General features: G+C 42.3%; 1 pseudogene; it reads right to left on the reverse strand.

Moving 5' to 3' along the window:
* Positions 1-1,020: 1,020 nt before the first annotated feature.
* Positions 1,021-8,612, reverse strand: LOC119919319 (annotated as a pseudogene).
* Between the last annotated feature and the right edge of the window lie 3,794 nt (positions 8,613-12,406).

Here is a 12,406-nt window from a genome sequence, read left to right on the forward strand (position 1 = left end):
TAAAGTTTGATAAAAAATACGTTCTTATCCTACAGGAACCAGAACTCCCTGATTGACCCTCCATTTTAAAAACTGATGTCCAACCCAAAGACTTGTGAGCTCTCCGGTGTTGATGCCATAAGGCAAAAGGAATTAAAAGACAATATCTGGAAAAAGATACCTGATCTTTAAAGGTTGTGGATTCGACTGAATGCTGCTGTACGATAAAATTCACCACAGAGGAGAGCTCGAAGGTCTGCAGGCCGTTAACTCAGGTTGATAGAGGGTTGTGTGGATATCTTATCTGGGTTAGAATCTCAGCTGATGATGAATATTTTAAAAAGCTGATGTTTAAAGGAAAGAGTGAAAAGCACCAGGAAACTCAGCGCATCTTTCTTGTCTAATAGCTCAGCCTGGTAGCGGGCGAGTTTGAGGTTCAGGGGTTGTGGGTTCAATCCTTATGGAGGCTCAGTGAGTTTTGAAGTTGAACTCCTAAAAGAAAAAGTCAAGAGCTCTAAGAAATACAGGTGAAGTGTCTGGTCAGATAGCTCAAGGTGAAAGCACTTCATGGAGGTTCTGGGTTTGATGCTTATCGCGACTCAGTGATTTTTGAAGCGCAACTGCCAGAAAAGAAAAAGTCAAGAGCTCTACGAAAGAAAGTAAAAGTGTCTGGGCCTGTAGCTTGTTGAGATAGCGGCTGGCTTTGAAGTTCAGAGGTTGTGGGTTCGATCCTTATCAAGGCTCAGTGAATTTTAAGGCGCAACTCCTAATGTGAAGTGATAAAAGCGCCCAGAGAGAAGGCGCCATTGTGAAGGGTATTCGGTGGCGTGTTGAGATTGTCTGTGCCATTGGTGCGGCGTCTCTGGGTTCAAATCCCATCCGTTGCCGGTACCCAGATCATCTGAGACATTCCTGAAGTAACAGGGTCGGGGAGGGGCCGTGTCTCTCCCCGGCAGTTCTGAGAGATGCATGCTGGGGGTTATGGCAGGGAAGACCATAAGAATTTTACCCGGCTACACTTCAACATCACACACTGTGCATATGGAGAGTTTAAAGTCTTTTATTAAAAACGAAAATCTAACGAACCACAAACATTACATTTAACAAAGCAGCGTATCATTAGGCAGTTTGTTTCAAAGACTGCAGAGCTGGAAGGATGTCGTCCAGCTGACTCACTCCTGAACACAAAGCAGAAGATTCAGCCACATGAAGATTCACATTAAGCCCTGTTTATGACATGATATTCAGATTAGTGTTTGATACTTACCCAGAGTCTGTAAAATGTCCATAATGAGGGCATGGAAAGCAGGAAAGAACTCCTCGTGCTGCTTCACTTTGACGATGATGCTGGAAAACAAAAGCAAAGAGAAAGAAAACTTCAGCCCTGCAGTAAAAGCCTTTGATATTCCAGATAATATGTGTGGTTTCTGTGTATGTGAACCTGTCGATGTCAACATCTGCCAGCAGATCATGGAAACCAGCAGCGTGACCCGTGGAGGAAACAAGTCTGGCCACCTGGTTCACCACCTCTGAAGAAGGAGCCCTGCTGTCTGACACAACACCACAAAGAAGCAACTCAGTCATTTCATTCCTGCTGTGCAAACACCCAGCACTGACCGGCTCAGATTCCAGCTGAAGGTTACCTAGCTGTAGCTCATCTCGGAGATTCCTCATGGTGTTGGTCATCTCTCCCAGCCTGGTGTAGACCTCGTTCATACGCGGGTACACTCCGCTGAGGGAGGTCACGTCAAACAGCTTCTGGAAGTGAGACACCATGGAGCCCAGAGTGTATCGAGTGGGACTCCTCAGCACCTAACAGTTAAAAACACGTTTAAATACAGTACGTTGCCTGGCTTGTCCTGGATCTGGGTTGATTAGAGCTATAAAAAGGGGCACTTGCAGCAGGTCTTAAAGGCTGCTGCAAGTGCATACGGCCATCAAAGCACCATGGAACGTATTAAACAACACCTTGAGCAAGTAGAACAAAGTAGTGTCCTACTTTCTCATTGTCAGTGGAGGCGTTTTCCAGCATGGTGTCCACCAGCAACATCATGTCCTCCACCTTCACAGCTTCCGCAGCGTTACAGCCACCGTGAGACGGCTGCCAGGGCATCAGCCTGTCACTCAGTTTGTTTAAACCCTGCTGCAGATCCTGCCAATATACACATATGAAAAGAAAGGTAAAGGTAGAAAATCTGGAGACGCATTCTGAATGATCAGCAAGAAGCTCGCTTAGACTGGGGTGAAGATACTGATAGTGGCGTTTACCTTTAGTAGGTGGAGCTGCTGGGCCCAGACTTCCAGAGAGGGGAGGAGAGTCTGAAACTCAGCCGGCTCCAAACCAACAGAAGAGGGTTTCTGTCTGTGCAGTCGTAACGGAGCGCTGGGATTGGTCACAACAGCACTGATCTCATTCAACAGCTGGAATTCAGGAGAAGTAGGAGAAGTGTTCAGTTAGGAAATCATATTTTAGAAAATGAGGGTTGAACCCCAGTAGAGAGAAGACAGGAAACCTTCCTTGTGGAATCAAACAGTATGCTTACATGGTGATAATGGCCACACAGGCCGGCCTCCCTGGCTTGGTCACTGATGCTCTCACTGGTCTCAGTTGTGTCGTCTTCTTTAGGCAATCTGCAAAAATGGGTGGTGCTTCTGATTAAATCAGTCCCTGGACACTTACAATCCAATAGTTAAAGAGTTTGGCCCTTCATTCACTTGCCCAGTGCGGCAAATATGTTCACTGTGCTTTAAAAAGCTTAAGAACAGGTTGGGCTTACGACCCCTTTAGCAAAATCTACTTGTCACAGCTTATAGGCACTTTAAATATCCTTCATTAACACTTCGAATGCCATTTGTTTCATATGCGCTAATTGTTTTAGTGTTGCAGACGAGAGCACCCTGTACACTAGAAAGCAGCAAACTGCAGTATTTCAGAATAACCACAGACGGTAAAGTAAATTTCAGATATATACCATTTTCAGGAATAAAGTAATGAGTTAACAACTTCAAGTTATTCTGTACCAGTGGAAATAAATGAAGCCTTGAAAGTTGATGTCCCAACCTTGGAACAGCCTGTGTTAATACACTCTCAGAAGCTTTGTTTGTGCAATATTGCCACTAAAAAACTAAAATAAATGAGGGCAGAGCAGCTGGTCGTCAGTTGATCCTACAGTGAAATAATGAACAAACATACTTAATTTAATTGTTAATTTTATATCTAAAAATGTTATTTTTTTTGACCGGTAGAGTGCATGTAAAATAATAAAGATTTATGTTTCAGGAACTAAGAATCTATAGGAATAATAAACAGTTATGTTTCTGAAATTTCTGACATTAAATACAGTGAATGGCCATCTTCCTTTCTTTTAACTTGGACAAAAAAAAAAAAAACAAACAAACAGTGAAAGCATAAATTTTAAAACATTTTTTTTAAAGAAACCTCCACAAAAAAAAACCTGGAATACGTCACAACTTCCAAAACTCAAAGCTATGACAACCAAGCCATAATAATAAGTGGTATTCTTATTTACATGGTAACACAACCACACCTGAAGGCATCATGCATCTGATACACAGATATAGCTGCCCTCCTCACATCTTGGGCACAGCGAGTAGATTTACAGCAGTCTTTCACTCACTGGTGTTCCTACCTTGTGTTATTTTGTTTGTGTAACCCCTCCAAACGGCGGAGCTTGTGTTTGTAGATCTTCACTTCTCTGAGTGTCGGCCTGCGCAGATGAACACAGTCGGCATGAATACTGATACGCCGGCACATGCACTTGCTTCAAGCTGGATGAACACGCACCTTGTCTGCAACTCTTGCTTCAGGCGCTCCGTCTCCCTCTTTAGCTCTTCTATCTCAGCTTTGCTTTCCTTTTGCTGTTCTTGGTACGCCTGAAGAAACGCAAGAGTGTTACCTGCGGCTTCAGGGGAAACTACTTTGAAAATAAATAAACATTTCTCACGGTACCTTCAGAATGGTTTTGAAAGATGGAGTAACATTACTGGACGCCTTCTTGATTCTTGTCTGATGAGCCACTTGAGATCCTTCTGGTCGTCCTTTCACAGATCTGGGGTGAAAATAAAAAGCTTAGCAGAGCAAAAAAAACAAGTTAATCGGATTTTGTTCAGAAATTTTTGTTATTTCTTCCTGCCTCAGTTGTAATCTTGCTATTTTTAGATTTATTGCCCTTGTTGGGCTGGGAATCACTGCTCTAGCATACTAGTGACTAACACAGTGTGCTTGACAGGATGCAGCCAGCGTAAACACAATGCCAGGTTGATCTGGGCTACAGTGAGCCAACAAAGGCAGCAGTCCACTGAACTACGCCACCTGCCACTACAGCCTCATAATATTCTACTCTGAAGCCAGTGTTTGAGAAGCACGCTTACCTGAGCTCATCCATCATCTGAGTCATTTTAGTTTCATAGAAGTCAATCACATCCAACACCCTGCAGACAGAAGCACCAGAAAACAAGTAGCAATCAACTCAATCACAGACATCTGTCTGAGGAAGTCTGCATGATGCATTTGAAAGCTGGGGAAAAAGCGAGTAATTGGACCTTAAGGTACAATTTCTGCAAACATTGTGTCCGACTCTCCTAGCCCCACGCCTCACATACTTCATGCTGCCATAGCCTAATGCAACCAATACTAACAAAAGAATCAATACCTTTGATAAAATCACCATGTGCTCATATTTTACAAGCCAGCAAAGAGAAGATATCATGTTCTTACTGCTGGTCTGCTGCGGAGTTCTGCTGGCTGACTTTGTTGCAGATGCGCTGGAAAGTCTGACTCTGTTGAGCCAATCGTCGCTCTTCTTCTTGACGGTGAAATAAAGTTTCCTCTGAAGCTGAGCTGCCTCCTCCCTCTGTTTAGACAGCTTCTCCTCCAGAACCTGACACAGCTTCTAGAAAGATAACATTTCCCAAAATAATGAATCATATATGTATCCGGTGTGTACAAACTGAGCATCATATCTATATCTATCTATCTTTCATGTAAGTCTGTTGACATACCTGTGCTTCTTGTTTTTCCTGCTGCAGCTGTTGGGTGTGGCTGTGCTGCTGGACAGCCTTGCCGAGGTAGCGGTCCTCAAGGTCCTGGACTCTGGTCTTTACCACGTCCAGCAGCCCCTCCAGCTCTGCGGCCCTCTGAGACTGCTGAGCTGCTCGACCCATGTGCTCATGAACCTCCTCTCTAAACACACTACACAGAAAAGGTTCACTCTCAAAATGCAACAAGTTAGTCGTTACTATTTATTATTCATCGTATCTGTCTGTAATAAGTCATTTTATTTTAGGTTGCCATTTTAAAAACTGGCCAAGGACAATGGATGAAAAACTGTCTCATTTACAGTTACTTTGCTGTCAAATAAACAAATATATGACAAAATGAGACATTCGGTGCAAACTGTCGGTATTACGCAGTTTAAAAGAGTACTCCCAAGATCTACTAATGTGCTTCCATGAATACGGAGGACTCACAAGAGCCAAATTGAAGAGCACATAATGTGATTTACTAATGGTGATGTAACCCAAGAGGCTTCTAACTACAGTATTTCATCTGACTAAATGACTGAAATACGACCGTAATACAGTCAGCTGGTTTCCCTTTCGTCACTTCATACCTGCACTGAGCTGTAGCACTCAGGAGGCGCATCTCTGTGATACTCATCTGATGCTGATGAGATTAGATGACAGGAGGACAGGTGGTCGACACACCTACATATCCATTATTAAATAGATACACCTGCAGTAATCCATGCTGCAGGCATGTATGCACTGGAGCATTCCCTCAGCTGTGCTTCCACCGTTTTACTTCACTTTGAATTGTTTCATACATTCCAGGACGAGGACATGATGGAGTCTACATACTGCTATTGCCAACATGGCGCTGCAGATGGCTGCCTCTGTGTTTTAGCGCACGTTGTTAAAATTCAGTTTCCCCAGACTAGAAACCTAAAGGCCCCCACTCCATTAACAACCTGGCCTGCTATTGCTTTGAAAGACAATAGGACAGTTCTGACACCAGCCCCCGTGACCCTCGATCACCTCCCTGAGCAGGGACCTGGGGCCTCCATCCAACCTGAAGCACTGTGCCGATCAGCTGCCTCAGATATTCAAAGGCTTCTTCAACATCTCACTGGGTACATGCCATGTGCCAGCCTGTTTAAAATCCTCCACCATCATCCCGTACTCAAAAAAACAAGGACCACAGGACTTAACGACTATAGAGCCATCGCAGTTCATCAACAGAGCCAACAGGTCTGAAGATGATGCAGTTAACGTGGCCCTTCACTTCATCCTCCAGCACCTGGACTCCAGAGGAACCTACGCCAGGATCCTGTTTGTGGATTTCAGCCTTCAACACCATCATCCCGGCTCTGCTGCTGGACAAGCTCTCCCAGCTGACTTCTTGTCTGACAGGACGCAGCACATGAAGCTGGGAAGACGTGTCTCTGACTCTCAGAACACAAGCACTGGTTCACCAAAATGCTGCATTCAGTTGCAACTCCAGTAACCAGCCCGTCAAGCTCCTGAAGTTTGCAGATGACACCACCCTCATTGGGCTCATCTCTGGTGGGGATGGGTCCGACCACAGGTGGGAGATCGACCATCTGGTGACCTGGTGCAGCCAGAACTACCCGGAGCTCAATGCTCTGCAGACAGTGGAGATGATTCCTACTGATTTCAGGAAGAGCTCAGTCCCACCCTCCCCCATTACTATGTGTTCCGCTTCCTGGGCACAATCATCTCCCAGGACCTTAAGAGTGAGCTGAACATCAGCAATAAAAGATGTATGTTTCCAGTAGCTGTACAGTCACATCCTGTAAGTGTTTGTAGGCCTTATTAACATGTGCCTTGCACTGCTGCAATTAAAATGTCTGGGTTATTTCTCTGAATGGAAGACAAAGTGAAGTAAGGTGCCTGCATGCCTTCATCACGACATCCATGCAGATTCAAACCCTCTAAAAACCTTACATTTTAACCCCCGCCGTTTTTTCCATTCACCACCAATGAACACGCCACTGTTTTGGGCAAAAGGTGGCAGTGATTAATGAAACAGATGGTCCAGGAGGTTGGTACTTAGTATAAAGATCAACATATCTGAGGGGAATGAGTGACTGCCTCATTGTTTGACTTACTTGAGTTGGTTGTTAGCCTTGATGAGCTCCTGGATGAGGGTCTGCCTTCTCTCAGAGTCTGTGAGCATCGTCCTCAGAGTCGTCCTGATCTCACCAGCTGACTTCTTGTCCAGCAGAACCAAATCTAAGGACACATGAGGAGTCACGGGACCGAGAGGCTTCACTAATGAGTATAAAACTCAAGCTTCCCAAAGCCAAATGTACAGTATGCAGACAAGAATAAACTACTGAGCGAGAAATGCTACAAAGAAGAAAATTAGTTATTTCCTTCAATTAATTTAATTAGATCTTATTTAGAAATTGATATTTTGGCAAGGAATAAGAAGCACTGACTCTTACCCGAAAGGCTCTTATTCTCTAAAGGATCTGCAAAATGCACTGGCTTAAAACCATGATGCTGCATAAGTTTATTCACTTCATCCCACTCTACTTGCTCCTGCTGCAACAGAGACAAACACAACCCATCAGAACAACATCACATCAGTTTGAACCTGGTAAAGACATCTGAGCTCTACCTGGAACTGCCTGCAGGTCCACAAATAAACATATGTCTTATTTCTTGATTGCAAAAAATGAGCTGTCCCTCTGTCCATGTCCATTCTTAAAAGTCCTCCACTCCGTGCAAAATTAGCAAGAGCATCGTTGTTATCATTGCATCTTGGGTGCCTCCTTTCAAAACCAACAAGTGATCAAGTTTCTGCAGCTCCTGCTGCGGAGAAACTGCCACTTCAATGAATGAAAGGCGATCCACTTACTCCTACATGATCTCTCTGAACCCCTCCCCTCCACACAAGCCTCTATATTAATGTTATTTTAGTCAGTGTTGACTTACCTGCTCCATCGTTTCACCCCACTGCAGGAAATAAAACGATATGCACGGCGTTAGAGTTAGTAGTGACTTCCAGTTAGTACAGTATTAAGTTGATGCGGATCTCAATTTAAAAAATGGGCAATTTAAAGATGACAGAATGTCTCTAACAAAAAAACAACTTCAAATTAAATAAATAATACCATTTATGAATCTTGAAGTTATTGCGGTAAATTCGGCATAGAAGTAGTTAACCGAGCAAGCATTTTAATTTATTAAAATAACATTAAACTGCCTAATATTCAACAGTGTTTTTAAAGCGCTCTCGAAAAGGAACAGAAATGACAGGCACTAAATTAGCTAGATTTCATAATGCAGTTCCTCCACAAATGGCCCATTAACGCCCAGTAAGTACTTAAATATATCTGCAACCAAGTAACATTAACTTTTTCAACTTTAGAGGTCGGTTAATTTAACGTCAGCTAAAAAGCTATCGTTAACTTCCACCTTCTAGCTGTGAATGTTACTGTTAGCAGACTTTTAAAAGTAAAGATGCGGAGAGGTCGGTTACCAATTGTTGGTAGTTTTCTGAAACTGCAAAACAGCAGATGGTTTCACCGCAGCTTCTATTTACTTTACATTTACGCCTCTTCCGCATCTTCCGTCATTCAAACAAGTGCGCGCTGACGTAATCATACTAAACCAATGGGAGTGGGTTAATTCTTCTTCTTCTTCTCTGTGTTTGTTGGCGAGTCGCAAACTAACTTTAAAGGTTCATGCCGCCACCTACCGTGTCAGTGAGGAGATTCATGGCTTTGTGTCAGAATCAGAAATACTTTATTGATCCCCGAGAGGAAATTCAGGCTGCTTACTTTTCATATCAAGATATTAAGAAATAAATATAGAAAATTAGTAAGTAGAATATAGCAATATATACACAAATCTAAACATTTAGATATGTAGGCTACAGTGTGACAGAAGTGTCAAACTGAATAGTAGTAGAGAATTAAAAACTTATATTAATTATGAGTATAGGCATGTGGAATGGAAGCAGTCCTTTATAATAATTAAAATAAATTAATCAAATTACATTAAAAATCAGGACTGGCGACCTGTCCAGGGTGTACCCCGCCTTTCGCCCCATGTCAGCTGGGATTGGCTCCAGCCCCTCCTGTACTACAGGATAAGTGATTGACAATGGATGGATGGATGGATTAAAAATCATTTCCTAACCCTCACTTCTTATTTAAGGCTGTTAACAAGTGGCCATAACAAATACTGTTTATTTTACAAAAGGCTATTTATTTCAACAAACAAATTCAAATAGATCTTAGCCTTCAGAGACAATTTGACAGGAGCTAATTTGATGTCCATGTAGAGATTTATCACTCAATTGTAGCATCAGTCATCAATTGAGGGACATTTCAGTAATTTCCTGGAGGTTCATCCTACAATTACCAGTACAAAGGGAAACTTTCTCTTCAACACCCAACTATAGCCCTAAAGCCAAACATCTCTGTCGGCATTTGGCCCATAATTCTTTTTTTAAATGCAAATAATAGTTTATATTAAAACTGTCCAAGGTTTGGTCCTGAGGTGCTAACACTGTTTCTGATGAGACACATTGCATTTTTCAATGCTTTGAGCAACTCATACAACATCCCATATCACATCTATCTCTGCACACAATGTTATTATGTGAGTGTATGTTGTGTGTATATAGTGTAAATATATTTATTACTCATAGAATAGTAACTGATCATACAGTACTTTTATTGTATTTTGTTCCTTGTTGTTTCATTCCTCTGTACTGCTGTGCCAATGTGAATTTTCTCTACAAGTGATTGATAAAGTAATATATTATCGTAAACTACATGTTCTTTGTGGCTGAACTGACTATTTAAGATGGATTGAAATAGATCATAACAGGACATCATCAGGTCATGCTGTGATGGATTACCTAGTTCAAAGTTAAGCTTTAACTTTGAATGTTTCCTTTTTGAGTATTATTAATGAGGCAGGCAGCAGCTCTCGGTAACATTGTTCCTGTACTTAACATTAGTTACCACAAGATGGCAGATATGTTTCAGCACTTCTTCAAAATGTTGTTTCCTCCAAGCACTGTATCTCAGCAGGCAATGTGAAAATGTAAACATCTCTTTAAATTACTGACCAGTCTGAAATTGGTCAATAAAGATGAAAACAATATCTATAATAGAGAGAATAAAAAAGCAACTGCACTTGAAAGAAAATAAATAAATAGCACAGTTTAGGTGCAGTATCTTCTTGAGGCTGCAGGAAAACATGCAGATTTGGAAAAAAATATCAACCTCAGCCGTATTTAAAACAAAAGACTTGACTCTGACCACATGTTTTGTTAAACTAAACATGCTAATTAAGACAGTTATTACACTGAGCGATGCATTCATTAGCACACATTTGTATGTCAGTACGCTTGCTGTCATGTTTATATTAACACTCACTCAACCTCGAGCCACTACAGATATGTCATTAACTTTTCCTCATCAATGTGTAAATGAATGCAAAATCTGTTCAGATCACCTAGACAGGGGGAGCCAGAGGTGAATCATGTATTAAATATGATTATTTCAAAAGAATACTCAGACACGTATTCTCTTTTAACGGGTGTAGAAGGCAGCAAAATGTGAAAAAGGTGTCTGGTTTGCAATTTCATGTCTGTCCTATATCACGTCACAAACACATATCAGCTCGAACAGACTGTGGCATGGTACAGCAAATACACTGTGGTAAATATTGCAATAGCATTAGTCATGGATGTCTAATATTCTAACGTCACTGAGATTACACACTTCTTTATCTTGAACTTCAGCTCCCTGGTGACATTCGGACCCACTGGTGAACAACCGTACTGAGTGGAACAGTCAAACATACACATTTAAATGCAAATTGTCAGCTGTTATTTTGTCTTATCTGAGTCATGTTATTGGCCACATCAGTGTTTGTTTTACCATGTAAATGTGAGATGTATTCACAATGAAGTTTTAGAGGGACAATCTGAATTTTATTTGTATGTGTACTTAAAATAAAGGTGTGTTTACTGCCGTGTATAAAGTCGTCCTCAGAAATGCGTAGGCCTACCATCTAGCACGCATCTGCTTTCAACTCCCCCACTGCGGTCACTATGAGTACTTGGTCAGGCTGTTTGAACTCACCAATTCCCCTGGTGTAGTTAATGATGCATTTTTGGATGATATCCTCATCTTCTCAAAATCCAAACAGGAGCATGTGCGACACACGTGGAAAGTGCTCCAGAGGCTCCAGGAGAAGAAGAGGTGTCGTTCCTGGGTTTCATCATCAGTATCCGGATGGACTCCCAGGAACCAGGACAGTCATGAAGTGGCTCACTCCCTTGACATGTAAGGGGTGTCAACGTTTCCTGGGGTTTGCCAACAGGTTCATCATGAAGTACAGCTCTGTGGAAGCCCACCTCACTGCGCTCACCTCCCTTTTCATTCTTAAATCGGTCTTTGGTGGCGGAAGAAGCATTTGGTGAGTTTGTTATCAGGATTCCACCCTCAAACGATTGTCAAGCAGAATGTATGAACCAAGATATGGAGAAAGCCCTGCACTGCCTCGCCTCCTGAAACCCATCCTCCTGGTCCAAACAACTTCTCTGGGTCGAGTAGCCCACAACACCCTTCTAAGTTCGGCCACTGGCTTTTCTATTACCCAGTGCTCCCAGAGAGCAATACAGAGGCCCGGGGATGAAACGGCGTGGTTGAAGAGAGGGACTGAGAAGCAAACTGTGACAACAATAGTATAAACCTGAACATTCTTACAGTATGACAGTGTAAAAATAACACCTTCCATTTTCTGTATTACTAACATCAATTCTCTTTTTTAATTCACTGTCACAGTTATAGTGCTCTGTGGCCTTCGTACATGCTTCATGGTAACAGTGCAGACCAAAGACTCATTGCACCCACACTTTCCCAAGCAAGGATGAGCTGAAAGTCTCCCTCTCACACACAAGACATTCGTCATCCTTGGTCTGGGAAACTGTAGGTGCAGTGGTTTAAGAGTAGAAACACTTGTTGTTGCTGTAGGGAAAATGAAGAAACATCTGTTACTAGCGTCCCATCAATAACTCCTGTGTTACGTGCTGTACATGCTCACTTTGTGTTACTTTCATATCTGTTCTCCCTACTTTGCCATGCCTCAAGAACCTCACAACAGAACGTATAAAGCAATGTCCTTGGCACAAGCTTGCATTTTGTTGATGTGAAATTTACAGTCGCACAACTCCACACCTATCAAAGATGACACACAGATGAAAATCCCAATTTACTGCTGAGTATCTGTTTTTTATTATGCTCCTCTGCACTAACACACAACCAATGCATTGTGGTGATCCAGTTTAACAAGCAAAACCACTGGTAATGGTCCTTTAGGTCTTCATTTAGAGGTAAGCAAAGACTTTGAGCAG

This window comes from Micropterus salmoides, unplaced genomic scaffold, assembly GCF_014851395.1.
Source record: "Micropterus salmoides isolate LMB-PRFRI ecotype aquatic unplaced genomic scaffold, ASM1485139v1 Ms_hic_scaffold_2665, whole genome shotgun sequence".
Taxonomy (NCBI): domain Eukaryota; kingdom Metazoa; phylum Chordata; class Actinopteri; order Centrarchiformes; family Centrarchidae; genus Micropterus; species Micropterus salmoides.